We start from the raw sequence: 13,853 nt of genomic DNA on the forward strand, positions 1-13,853 counted from the left end.
GGTTCGATTTTGACAACGCACACAAGGTGATGCGGAATGGTGCATTCGGGAAGGTTGGGTTTCTGCAAGGAGTTTACGAGTAGAAATATGTGAGGTCTAGGTGTGTCTTTATATTTTTAAGATAGGAAAATATCAGTAGAAGGTAATGTGCTAAGAGGAATCAAGTGAATTAGGTTTTTAGTACTAGGGTTTATAGAGTTTTAGTGATCATAAATATGGTGTAAGGAGGTCAAGTGATCAAGGGTAGAGTGTCTTGAGATCATTCGATACTTATCTATTTTTGTGGAATAAATGACAAGTTGCTACCTGTTTATTTGTAATTATGTGCACTAATGTGTATAAATATCTATATAAAGAGTTGCATGATAATGCATGATAATAAAGTATAGTCCTGACCATAAAACCTATATGTTGTATTGGAGTCGAGTTGTATACTAGTATAATTATAAAGAGTCATTCGAGTTTGTGTATATGACATTTGGTAATGAGATTTATCATATGTGTAGGTCCAAAAGAGAGTACCGTAAAGACTCTTGCCATCAAAGTCGAGTAAGTGGGTTCAAGGTTGCTATAAGATCTATTTAGGACTTTTAGGAGAGGCAAGTGTTTCTCCCCTTCTTTTAAAACTCATTTTGTGCAACTGTTTTGCCTTGACCTATTGATAATAGTTATGTTTTATTCAATACTTTCTTCTTTAGTCATTGAACCTTATGATACAATGATTATGATTCTTGATCTTGTGAATTATGCGATATCCCATGATTGGTTAATCCGCAGCTGATCACCGGCTGTAATCCGTAGCGTCATAAAATGATTTTTGAGCAATGATTTGATTTAAAAATGTTTTTGACGTGAATAATGACGCATCTACCCATTTTAAATTATGACTTGTGATATTGTTAATTTATGATCCATTATATCTCTTGCTGAACATTTGGCTCATTTCTTACTATTTACTAATGTTATTTCATCTAGCAAATATGGTTAGATTCTAGCAGACTACTCATAAGTCTACCAATGGAGATAATGAGGCTTATTTGAGAGCTCAAGTAGTTTAGCCAGTGTTCGTGTGAGGATCGATAGCCTTGTATGAAGTTGTAATAGTTGTTAGTGTTGGGCTGTTCAAACACTAAACCTTTGCGATCTTGGATTGTTTTGTAATCAAACCTTTTGTAATATATATCTATCAATTGTTATCTTTTGGTTATATTTTCGGGTTATGACAGGTTTTGTTATCAGAGCTAGGGTTTAGAGTCCCTTAACAGTCCAAATAGGTTATAGGATATATATATATAGAATATATGAGAGTGTAGGTAGATATTATCTGAGTAAGTCGTTAATATTCCTTCCGTGAATATATACACACATATATATATATATATATTATTTTTCAGCAACTGATGCATTCGTCCTCTTCTTCTACGTCGATCGATACTATTGCCTTCTCTGTGTATGCTGATTTGAGGCTTAAGTGTTATAGGCTCCAGGGTAAGTACGACTAGATGATGGAGTGAGTGGATGTAGCTTTTCAAGATGATCTACGAATTAGGGAGGAGCCTAAGGCACAGCTGATTGCGATACTTGAGTCCTTGATCCAGTTTGTTAATGCTAAGCTCGGGGAAATGCCAGCACACCACGACCGCAGTAGCCAGTATACCATCCAGATGGTAGCGGGTGAACTCCAGGGTGTTGGGAAGGTACTTCAAGGGGGTAGTGGGAGGAGACCCCAATAGCTCGAGATGATAATGAGGAGTCTTAGGAGGATGACCACTAGGCCGAAGCTAGGAGCGACATTCCTATTTCCTTTTCCAGGTTGGCTACCTTCTATGTTATTGTATCTTTAAAACAATGATGTTGTCTTTTTAATTCAGACTTCATTCAGTTGTGATGTAACCTAACTCTGTTCTCAGTTATGCACTATCGTTCTGTTTTAATTTCAGTTCTCTTTTGCTTCTATATTTAGAACTATGCATAACCCTTGCTGTTAATAATTTTAAATCTGAATGCATGTGATCACCTTAACCTTGGAACACCCTAACTTGAAAATATCTGAAATATTTACAATTATCTTGATATAACTTCTATTTCAGAAACATGCCACCTAAAAAGACGAAGCAGACCAGTACCTCTACTACAACCATAATAGACCCCAATATACTTCAGATATTGGACACCCTACAACAACAAACTAATGTAATAGCTTAGCAATAATAAACTTTTCAACAAAAATTTCAACAATAACAATTTCGAATCCAGAGAGAATCATGATCAACACCAACATCAACAAGATCCACCGGTACATCCTCAACCAATTATGACTTTTAAAGCTTTTCAGAATGTGAACCCTTTTGCCTTTCATGGAATTACTGATCTAGTCATAGCCAACACATGGATATAGAGATGGAAAGAGCGTTTGAGTTACTTTAACCAGGAGAAGAACAAAATACGTTGTATGCTAGTTATTTTATGAAAGGTGAAGTTATCTATTGGCGGGATTCAATGCGAGCTTTCGAGGAAACTCGAACAATTGCTTGGGAGAGATTCAAGGAACTATTTCTGAAAAAGTAATATCCTAAGTATATGCAGAATCAAATGGAGTTAAAATTTCTGGAATTGAAGCAAGGGGTATGATTGTCTTGCAATATGAGAAGAAGTTTACGGAGTTGTCGAGATTCGTGATGAAGTATGTAAATACTAAGAAAGAGAAGCCAAGAGGTTTCAACAGGGCCTTGAATATTTGATTTAAGATAAGGTAACAATGTTTTAGATTAATACTTATGCAGGATTAGTGAAGAAAGCAGCTTTGATTGAGAGTAACGGAGGTCAATCCAGGAAGGATAGAGATAACAAGAAAAGGAAGGTGTCTTTTCGCAGAGATAATTCAGGATCCTGGAATCCGCAAGATAGGGATGTAAAGAGACTCGAGTTCCATAACAGTGGTAATTCTCAAAGGAAAGGAGAGATGAATAGAAGACCAGACAATCAAGGGAGTTACCAGCAAAATTAGGGCCAAGTAAGGGAGAGTAGACCACCAAGGGTTGAGTGTAAGCATTATGGAAAGTAGCATCAAGGAGTGTGTAATAAGATTAATGTGAAATGATATCGATGCAATCAGAAGGGTCATTTGGCTAATGAATGTAAATCTCAGAAGCCGGGAGTTACATGCTTCAAGTGTGGGAAGCTAGGACACGTTTCAAGAGAATGCAAGTCGCCAAGACTAATCAGGAGTATGATGAGCGTAACAACTACCAGTTCGACTGTACCAGCTGAGGTATTGGATTTACCTCCACCATCTGAAATAGTTCCACAAACATTAGCAAGGACTTTTGACTTGAAAATGAAGGATGCCGTTCAGAACTCAAAAGTAATAGCATGTAAACTTTCGGTGAATAATATTGAAGCTAAGGTATTGATTGATTCAGGAACTACAATGCCTTTTATATCTGAAACTTGTGTTGATAGAGATGTGATAGAAGGACTATGAGTGAAGTAATAAATATGTTAATTGCTAATGAGGAGAAGATACATTTAAGTCAATCTCGCCCAAAATATGAGATTGATATCTCCGGGAATAAGCTCTCAATTGACTTGATACTCTTCAAGTTAGGGGAATTTGATATAATATTAGGAATGGATTAGTCAGGAAATAATAATGCTCCGATAGACTGTAGATCTAAAAAGGTTTATTTAAGAGCGGAAAGTGGAAAAAAGGTGATATTTAGAGGTCAGAGGCAAGGGAAATCATTCCCCATAATTGTCCAAGCTAAAAAGTTGCTTAGGAAAGGTTGCGAAGCATTTCTAGCTTATATAGTGGATACAAAGAAGGAAGTTCCTAGCATAGACGAAATCCCAGTGGTTAAGAAGTTTTCTTACGTGTTTCCGAAAGAGTTACCAGGATTACCGCCAGATCGACAAATTGATTCGAGATTGACCTCACTCCAGGAATAGAACCAGTTTCGAAGTCACCGTATAGAATGGAACCAACAGAAATGAAAGAGCTAGTGAGTCAGTTATAGGAACTTTTGGATAAAGGAGTTATAAGGCCAAGTATGTCATCATGGAGAGCGGAAGTTTTATTTGTAATTAAAATAGACGGAAGCATGAGATTATGTATAGATTATCGGGAGTTAAATAAGATGAAGATTAAGAACCGTTACCCGTTTACAAGGATATATGATCTATTTGACCAACTGAAATGAGCCAAGTGTTTCTCCAAGATTGATTTGAGATCAGGGTACCATCAGTTGAAGATAAAAGTAGAAGATATCTCGAAGACGACATTTAGAACAAGATACAAACATTATGAGTTTTTAGTAATGCCTTTCGCATTAACCAACGCCCCTACAACTTTCATGGATGTGATGAATCAAGTTTCTAAGAAATACTTAGATAAGTTTATGGTGGTATTCATCGATGATATTCTAATATATCCCAAGTTAGAAGAAGAGCATGAGCAATATTTATGGATAGCATTGGAAATTCTCAGGAATGAGAAGTTATATGCAAAAATTTCAAAATGTGAATTTGGATTAAAAGAAGTTCAATTTTTAGGGCATATAATTGGAAGTGAAGGAATTAGGGTAGATTCCGCAAAGATTGAAGCGGTCATGAGTTGGAAAGACTAAGGATTCTTACGGAAGTGAGAAGTTTTCTAGGATTGGCTGGATATTATAGAATATTTGTAAATGATTTCTCAAGGATCGCCACACCACTGATTAAGTTGACAAGGAAGAATCAGAAGTTTGAACGAAATGTAGAATGTGAAGGATGTTTTCAAGAGTTAAAGAAGAAGTTAGTTTCAGCTCCGGTATTAGTCCTACTAGATAATAAGGAGATTTTGTGATATATAGTGATGCTTCACATAAAGGATTGAGCTGTATGCTAATGCAACACAACAAGGTGATTGTATATGCATCAAGATAGCTTAAACCTCATGAACAGAAGAATCCTACTAATGATTTAGAATTAGAAGCCATTATATTTACACGCAAGATGTGGATACATTATTTATATAGAGAAAGATATGAATTTTACACGGATCATAAAATCATAAAGTATATATTTACTCAAAAAGAACTCAACATGAGGCAGTGGAGATGGTTAGAACTGATTAAGGATTATGATTGCTCGATACATTATCACCCGAGAAAAGCAGTGTGGTGGCTGATGCCTTGAGTAGGAAGGAGAAGTTGAATATAATGACAATGTCAAAAAAATTATTTAAGGAGATTAAGGAATTTCATTTGGAACTTTATGTTTGCGGAGGAATGGAAGAGATGTGTCATGCTATTATGTTTCATCCAGCATTGTTGGAGAAGATAAGAAGATGTCAAGAAGAGGTGTTGAATCAGGAGGATAACTAACTGACCGGAGAAGAAAAATGCATGCAAAAAGATGACCAAGGTGTATTTAGGTTTTCATCAAGAATTTGGATCCCTCAGGTGACCGAACCAAAGAATGAGATATTATAAGAGGCACACAACTCAAGATTTTCAATTCATCCAGAAAGCACGAAGATATACTAGGATTTGAAGAAGAAGTTTCGGTGGCCAAATATGAAAAGAAAAATTTCAGAATGGGTCACCAAGTGTTACACTTGTCAAAGGGTGAAAGCGGAACATCAGAGATCTAACAGTTTGATTTAGCCTTTAAAGATTCCAGAATGGAAATGGGAGAATATTTCCATGGATTTCATAGTAGGATTTCCTCGAACAAGATCTGGACACGATGCTATATTGGTTATAGTTGATCGCTTTACGAAGTCAACATATTTTCTCCTAATCCATAATAGGTCTTCGTTGGATAAGTTGGTTCACTTGTATGTGCGTGAAATTGTATTGCATCATGGCGTACCAGTATCAATAGTTTCGTATTGAGACCCATGATTTAACTCGAGATTTCGGAGATAATTTCAAGAAAGTCTTGGCACAAAGCTGAATATGAGTACGGTGTATCATCCAGAAACGGACGACCAAATCGAGCAGACTATTCAAAAAATTGAAGACATGTTGCGTAGTTGGGCAATCGATTTCGCACGAAGTTAGGACGACCATCTACTGCTTGTAGAAGTTTCTTATAATAATAGTCATCATACCAGTATTGGCATGCTACCATACGAAGCTCTATATGGAAGGAAGTTGAGATCGCCAACGAGCTGGGACGAAGTTGGAGAAGGAAAGATTCTCGGCCCCGAAATGGTTCAATAGATGAAAGAGACGGTCAAATTGATCCAGAAAAGATTGCTTGCTGCTCAAGATAGACAATGGAAGTATGCGAACCCTGCTCGAAAGGACGTGATTTTCCAAATAGGTGAAGCCGTATTGCTAAAAGTGTCACCATGGAAAAGATTGACCGGATTTGGGAAGAAAGGAAAAATAGCACCGCGATTCATCGGTCCCTTTAAATATTAGGTCAAGTGGGGAAATTTGCTTAATAGCTAGCTTTCCTGCCACAATATCAGCACATTCATTACATATTTCATGTTTTATTACTTAAAAAGTATAATCCAGATGTCAAGCGTGTGATAGAATTTGAGCCAATAGAAATTCAGGTGGATTTGTCATATGTAGAGCAACCTGTCGAAATACTCGACTTCCAAGAAAATAGTCTTAGAAATAAATCAGCGAGATTAGTTAAAGTACTTTGGAGGAATACCAAGGTTGAAGAGTCAATATATGAGTTAGAGCATGTTATGCGAGTTCAATATCCTCATTTGTTCTCCTAGATTCTGGGGACATAATCCTTTAATGGGGAGAGGATGTAACAACCAATATTTGGTTATTCTTAATTGAGTCATATAAAACTATATTATTGTAAATTTATTCAAGATTTGCATGAATACTAACAATTTGGACGAGAGGTGATCATTTCTTTCCTACATTTCTCAACTCACCTCACCTCACTTCTCTCTCCCTCTTTTCTCTCCTCTCGACCGAAGCACACACACACCCTCATTTTTAATCCAATTTCTCAAGATCCTAGTGTAATCTAACCCTCTAACCTTTGTTCAATGCGTTCTTATATGTTTTGTGATGAAATTTGAGTGATTGATTGTTGCATTTCTAGTATTTTTAAAGCTCAAGTGGAAGACCTTGATTCTTATAAATTTAAGGTCCAAGCCATGAGTTACATCATTTTTGGAGATGGTTATGGTTGTTAAAGTTTTATACTCCCACCTTTTCCCTCCTCTCCATTCGGAAATGGCTTTTTAAGAGCCAAATGGAACCAATTTTTGGTTAATTTGTTTGCATTCAAAAGTTTAAGTGCTAGAATCATGTTATCAAAGTATATTTTGGTTTAAGCCTTTGCATGTCATTGATTTCTATAGTTCTAGTCAGGAATGTTGGTTTAAACTCTTGCTCTCATGTTTTACTTGAGATAGAGTTGTATGAATGCTTGCATGTTGATTTTAGTACCAAAATTTGAAGTGATAATAGTGTATCCTTGAGACTAGCTATTATATGGTTAAATGCATATGTTTTGGCTTCGAATTCGATTTGGATGCACTAAATAATATCTTTTTTCTCTATAAAATATGTTAAGTTGTTAAGTGATCTTATTCAGTTGACAATATGGTATTATCTTGATGATTATACTCGAATTTGTGCATGATTAATTCGAAAATGTGATTAAGTGCTATGCATGCTTAGTTATGTTTATATACTATTTAATTGTGGTAATTTTGGAGTATGGAATGATCTCATAGGTAGTTAACAGGAAGATCCAAGTGGTTAGTGTATTAGTTTTGGTTATCCTTGTTTTGGAGTTGGTTCAATTCGAATGGAGCCAAGGAGAAAAGGGTTAATGTAGTGCCAGTAGTGAGTAAATGTTAGTCATAGAATTGTTGAGTTTTGAGTGGGCATTTGGTGAGGCCTCGGGAGGCCTAGGCTTGGAAAAGTTAGGATAATGTTTAATCTTGAGATCAGTAGCCATAGGTTGAAGAAAAGCTTGGGTTTTAAAAGGTGCATTGATGTGAAATAGAGAGCAACCAAAACAGGGAAGGTTTTGGAGTAAGAGTGATTATGGTCTAGTTTAGGTTGGTTTTGGGTAGGCATTCCATGGGCCTTAATTGGTATTGATGGAATGGAGTCTAGGGAAGGTCGAAAAGCAATTAAAATCAACCTTAGAGCAAGATTAGTGGGTTTTAAGTTGGTTAAAATAGGGCAGTTTGCAAAGTTGCAACTGTAGTTTGGTGTCAACTTCTTAGAAAGCTATAGGTAGGCCCAAGTGAGTACTTATTTTCAAACCAAGTTTATGAATTAGTTTTATGAGTTAGTAGTTAGTAAAAGTCTAAATTGAGTGAATGCACAAGGTATAAAGGTTTAGTTTTTCCAAGGCACGCAAGGTGATGCCGAATGGTGCATTCGGGAAGGTTGGGTTTGTGCATGGAGTTTATGAGTCAATCTTATAATGGTATCAATCTTATAATCTTTCATAACTTATCTATAATATAAAGCTCCTGCTAGCTCGATCAAACTTAACCTGGACTCCTAGCTCGCACACTGGACTAGTGATAGGGAATAAAATAAACCCTGATTGCGTAATTAATATCGCATTAGTTATATCAGAATTGGGCTGAAAGCTAAGCCCATTAAAAAGGGCCCAAAACCCTGAATATTAGTTAATTTTGTAATTAACTAATAAGGGATAAATCAGCTGATAAATAAAGTTTGATTAAGGATACAATTCCTTGGATATTATCCTCCAAGAAACGTCATAGGATAACAAGTCAGTTTCCTACTTCCTAGGACTCCAAAGTCCATTCTAATTCAGAGACTTTCCCACCAAGTCTCCTAACCCTAGTCCAATTCAAGGACTCTCAACATCTATATAAGGGACCTCACCCCACAGATCAGAACTACATTTTTTGACTTGATCCTTGGCAATTAGCAAGGTACGTAGGCATCTTGTTAAGGAAGATCGAGTCACGAGACACAAGAGCAGTCAAATTGAGCCTCAAAGCTCACGAACCCTAGTAGTAAATACAGCAATTAATATACCCTAGTTTTTAATCCATAACATTTAGCGCCGTCTACGGGAAAACATAACAACAACCATGGCAAGAACACAGAGTGGAAACAGCGCTCCTAAAGGATCACTAGCCGGGATGACCCAGATTATTTCATCAACAGTGGAGATATCTCCATATTCGACTTATGCCGCCGCCCAAAGAGGAGTCCAGGTAGGGGCAACTGAACCTCGGACACAAGGGACGGTTCCCCTGTCTCCTCAAGGGATGAATCCCCAACTTCAGCAGCTACATACACCTGTGAATTCTCGACTCATTGGGTATGAGTATTCAACTGTTGGGACCAGTAACCCCCTTTATGGGATGCCCCTTTACCCCGAGGTTGGAGGAAGTGGACATGCTAATCGGAGTGAAGCAGAAAGGAAGACACCCCTATACATACATGGTTTTGCTCCTATCCCGGAGGATCAAGAATTCTCTTGTCCTTACACTGAGAGAGACTCTGAATCTTCAGATGATGATGTGGCCCCAAGAAGGAGGCGTGTTGGAAAAGAACTGATGCCCGATGGTGGCCAGCGACCTAGGAGCACCCGAGGGACGAATCCCCAAGAAGTGCAGGAGAGAATCAGGGCTCATGAGGCTGAGATTCAAAGGCTGAAACGCGACCTGGAGGCACACCTGACCCCCAGACCCCCACTAACACCGAGGATGAGATATCCTCCTCCAATCACAGACCAGTATGGTCCACAGAAAAAGAAAGGTTGTTATCCCGAGGGCTGATCCAAGTGATCTTCTGCCCCTAGGAGATCCTGACGATCCCACTCCACCGTTTATTGAAGAGATAATGAATTCCCATATCTCAAGGAAGTTTAAGATGCCCACCATCAAAGCCTATGATGACATTGGAGACCCCGCTAATCACGTAAGGATATTATCTAATACACTGGTACTGCAGCCCATGAATGACACTACTAAGTGTCGAGCCTTTCATCAAACCTTATTGGGAATGGCTCAAAGATGGTATAACCATTTGCCTCCGAATTCTATTGGGTCCTTCAGAGAGCTAAGTCAAGCTTTTATTAAGAAATTCATCAGTGGGAGAGTGCATGAGAAAAGTTCAGCATCCCTCATGAGCATTGTGTAGGGAGTAAAAGAGTCCTTGAGAGACTATCTGAATCGTTTCACTAAGGAAGCTTTGAAGGTCCCTGACCTTGATGACAAGGTAGCTATGATAGAACTGCAACAGGGAACAAAGGACGAGTTCTTCAAGATATCATTAGCCAAGCGCCCCCAGAAACATGTTACAACTCCAAGACAGGGCCAGGAAGTACATCAAAGTGGAGGAGAGCATGAGGAAGACGATAGTGAATAACGAGCCTGCTGGTGGTAAGAAGCGAAAGACTGACCAGGAATATATTGCTAAGGATACGTATCCTAGAACTGAGCAAAACACTGATTCAACACCGAAGAAGGGAGGACCTGGGCAAAAGTTCACTGAATATGCTAAGTTGAATGCTCCTAGAAGCCAGATCTTGATGGAAATTGAGAAAGATAGAGACGTTCGTTGGCCTAAGCCCCTGAAGGCTGACCCTACCAACCTAGATAAGAGCAAATATTGCAGATTCCACAAGGATGTTGGCCATGACACCGATGAGTGTAGACAATTGAAGGATGAAGTAGAGTTCCTCATTCGAAAAGGGAGGTTGAGCAAGTACACTGGAGATGGAGGAGATAGGAATAATAACGGAAGAAAGAATTTTGATGATTGTAAAAGGGACCAAGACGATTAGGGGCAAAATTCCCAGCCTAGGGGAACGGTGATAAATGCAATCTTTGGAGGACCACGACCCCGAGAGCCTGTGATAAATACAATTTTCGGAGGACTAACTGCTTCTGGTTCATCCAAAAACTCAAGGAAAGCATATACTAGAGAAGTTATGTATATTATGGGGGAAGCCCTGAAGAGGGCTAGGATAGGGATGATGATAGCATTTGATGATTCTGACTTGGAGGGTGTAAAATTTCCTCATAATGACCCGCTGGTCATAACACCGATAATAGGGAACAACCCGGTGAAGAGGGTCCTTGTAGATAATGGTGCCTCAGTGGACATTTTGCTCCATGATACCTTTTTAAGGATGGGTTACAATGATTCTCAATTAACCCCAAATGATATGCCGATATATGAATTCACATGAGTGGAGTGCCCTGTAGAAGGGATAATCAAGTTGCCAATGACCATAGGTCTAGAACCGAGACAAGCAACACAGATGTTGGACTTTATAGTGGTAAAGGCTGGATCGACTTACAATGCAATCATGGGAAGAACGGGAATACATGCTTTCAAAGCAGTCCCTTCTTCCAACCATTCAGTGATGAAGTTTCCCACTGGAATGGGATTGGAGAAGAGAGAGGAGATCAAAGGATGATAAGAAGTTGTTATGTGGCCTCTCTTAGGGCTGATGGAGTTGGGGGCAGGTTCTGCCTATTGAAGATATGGATATCCATGAAAATGATGAGAAAAGAGGGAATGCAATAGAAGACTTGGTTCCGATTCCTTTGGCTCCCGAGGATCCTGAGAAAGTCACTTTCATTGGAGCATCACTAGAAGAGCCCCTCAGAAGGAAGTTGGTGAAGTTTTTAAAAGAGAATAGTGATATGTTTGCATGGTCGGAAGCTGATATGCCAGGTGTAGACCCGGAACTGATCACTCACAACCTGAACGTGGATCCAAATCGAAATACTGTGAAGCAAAAGAAAAGAAGCTTTGCTCCAGAGAGGCAATAAGCTATTAAGCAAGAAGTAGAGAAGCTCTTAGAGGCGGGTTTCATTGAAGAGATACAGTTTTCGGAATGGTTAGCAAACTCTGTAATGGTGAAGAAGGCTAATGGAAAATAGAGGATGTGCGTAGATTTCACTAATCTGAATGACGCATTCCCTAAGGACTGTTTCCCATTAGATACATTGATAGATGCTACTGCTGGGCATGAGATGCTAAGCTTCATGGATGGATTTAATGGATATAATCAGATCAAAATGCATAAGGATGACATCCCAAGGTATCATTCATTACTGATTTTGGTGTTTTTGTTATCTTGTTATGGCGTTTGGTCTGAAGAATGCAGGAGCCACTTATCAAAGGTTGGTAAATAAAATTTTCAAGAACCTTATTGGCAAAACTATGGAAGTTTATGTTGATGACATGTTAGTCAAGAGTTTGTTAAAAACTGATCACATAACCCATTTGAGGGAAGCCTTTGAGGTGTTGAGATATAACAAAATGATGCTAAATCCTGTAAAGTGCGCTTTTGGAGTAGGATCTTGGAATTTTTTAGGTCTGATGGTCTCCAAGAGTGGAATCGAGGCTAATCCTCATAAAATAAAGGTTATTCTGGATATGGAACCACTGCATTCCATAAAGGACGTTCAGAAACTCAATGGAAGAGTTACAGCTCTAGGACGTTTTATCTCCAAATCTGGAGACAAATGTTTGCCATTTTTTAATCCCTGAAGAAGGTTAAACATTTTGTATGGACTGAGGAAAGCCAGGAGGCATTTGAAGGATTAAAGAAATATATGGTTCAATCCCCGTTGTTGGCCAAGCCAGCTCTGAATAAAAATTTGTACCTATACTTGGCCGTTTCAGAAAATGCCTTGAGTGCTATATTGGTTAAGGAGGAACCTAAAGTCCAGAAACCCGTATACTATGTTAGAAAATTCTGCATGGAGCTGAGTTGAATTATTCGGCTATTGAGAAGTTTTCTTTAGCCTTGGTAATGGTTTCGAGGAAGTTGCGTCCTTACTTTCAGGCTCATAAAATTGAAGTGCTAACAAATCAGCCCTTGAGAAACATCATTTATAGTCCCAAAGCTAGTGGGAGGCTGATTATGTGGGAACTAGAATTGGGAGAATTTGACATCAAGTACGAGCCACAAACGACAATAAAATCCCAGGCATTGGCTGACTTCGTGGTGGAATATACTGTAATAACTCAAATTTTTGAGACCCTGTAAAACGTTTAATGAATAGTAATCCTGACAGACGGCAAAAACTTTTGAGCCCACACTATATACTGCATAAGAAAATGAGTTTCGGAATAGATATTACGACTATACGTACCAAATAAGTGTATGTAAACGCTATTAGTTTTCGAAGAAAACGAACTTCGAAAAATGACCTTAATTACGACTTATCAAGGACTACGGGAATCACAATAAAATTACGAGATTAAAATCCTACGGATTTATATTCAAGTAGGATAAATAAAAATATAAGGAATAAATATGAAAAGAATTATATTGCGAACCATTTACGAATAAGTATTGCGGAGAACGTTTAAGTAACCGAGCGAACGCGTAAATGATTAATTAAACGTAACGCACTAACTAAACCATGGTAAGGAAGTAACCATGGTTACTTCATCAAATAGTGAGCTAACCCTAGGATGACCAAGCTAGCTAGCAAATAGTGTGCTAAGGAGCTAACCTTGTAGTTTAGCTTGTAAGCTAGCAAGCTACAATGATTTGTCCATGGATTTGGAGACAAGGAATAAACCTAAGCTATCCTAGGAAGAATAAAGATCAACTTGCAAAGATATCATGTCACCTTCCAAGAAGCAACCTAGAAATCATCCAAGAGAAGCAACCAAGTGCTATAAATACCCCCCCACCCCCATTTAGCTCCATTCGGCTATTTTGAAGAAAAAAGGGGAATTGTAATTCAAAACTCCAAGCTCTAGTTCTTGTAAAATCCCACAATTATTTCCCAAGCCTCCTAGCAACTAAACTAAGGTAAGAAAAATCTTTCATCTCTTTTTATCAAGGTTTGATGGGTGGAATAAATTCAAGAAACTCACTAGTGAATAGTGTGAATAGTAACCTCTCTT

The sequence above is a fragment of the Apium graveolens genome, chromosome 8 (genome assembly GCF_009905375.1).
Source record: "Apium graveolens cultivar Ventura chromosome 8, ASM990537v1, whole genome shotgun sequence".
Classification (NCBI taxonomy): Eukaryota; Viridiplantae; Streptophyta; class Magnoliopsida; order Apiales; family Apiaceae; genus Apium; species Apium graveolens.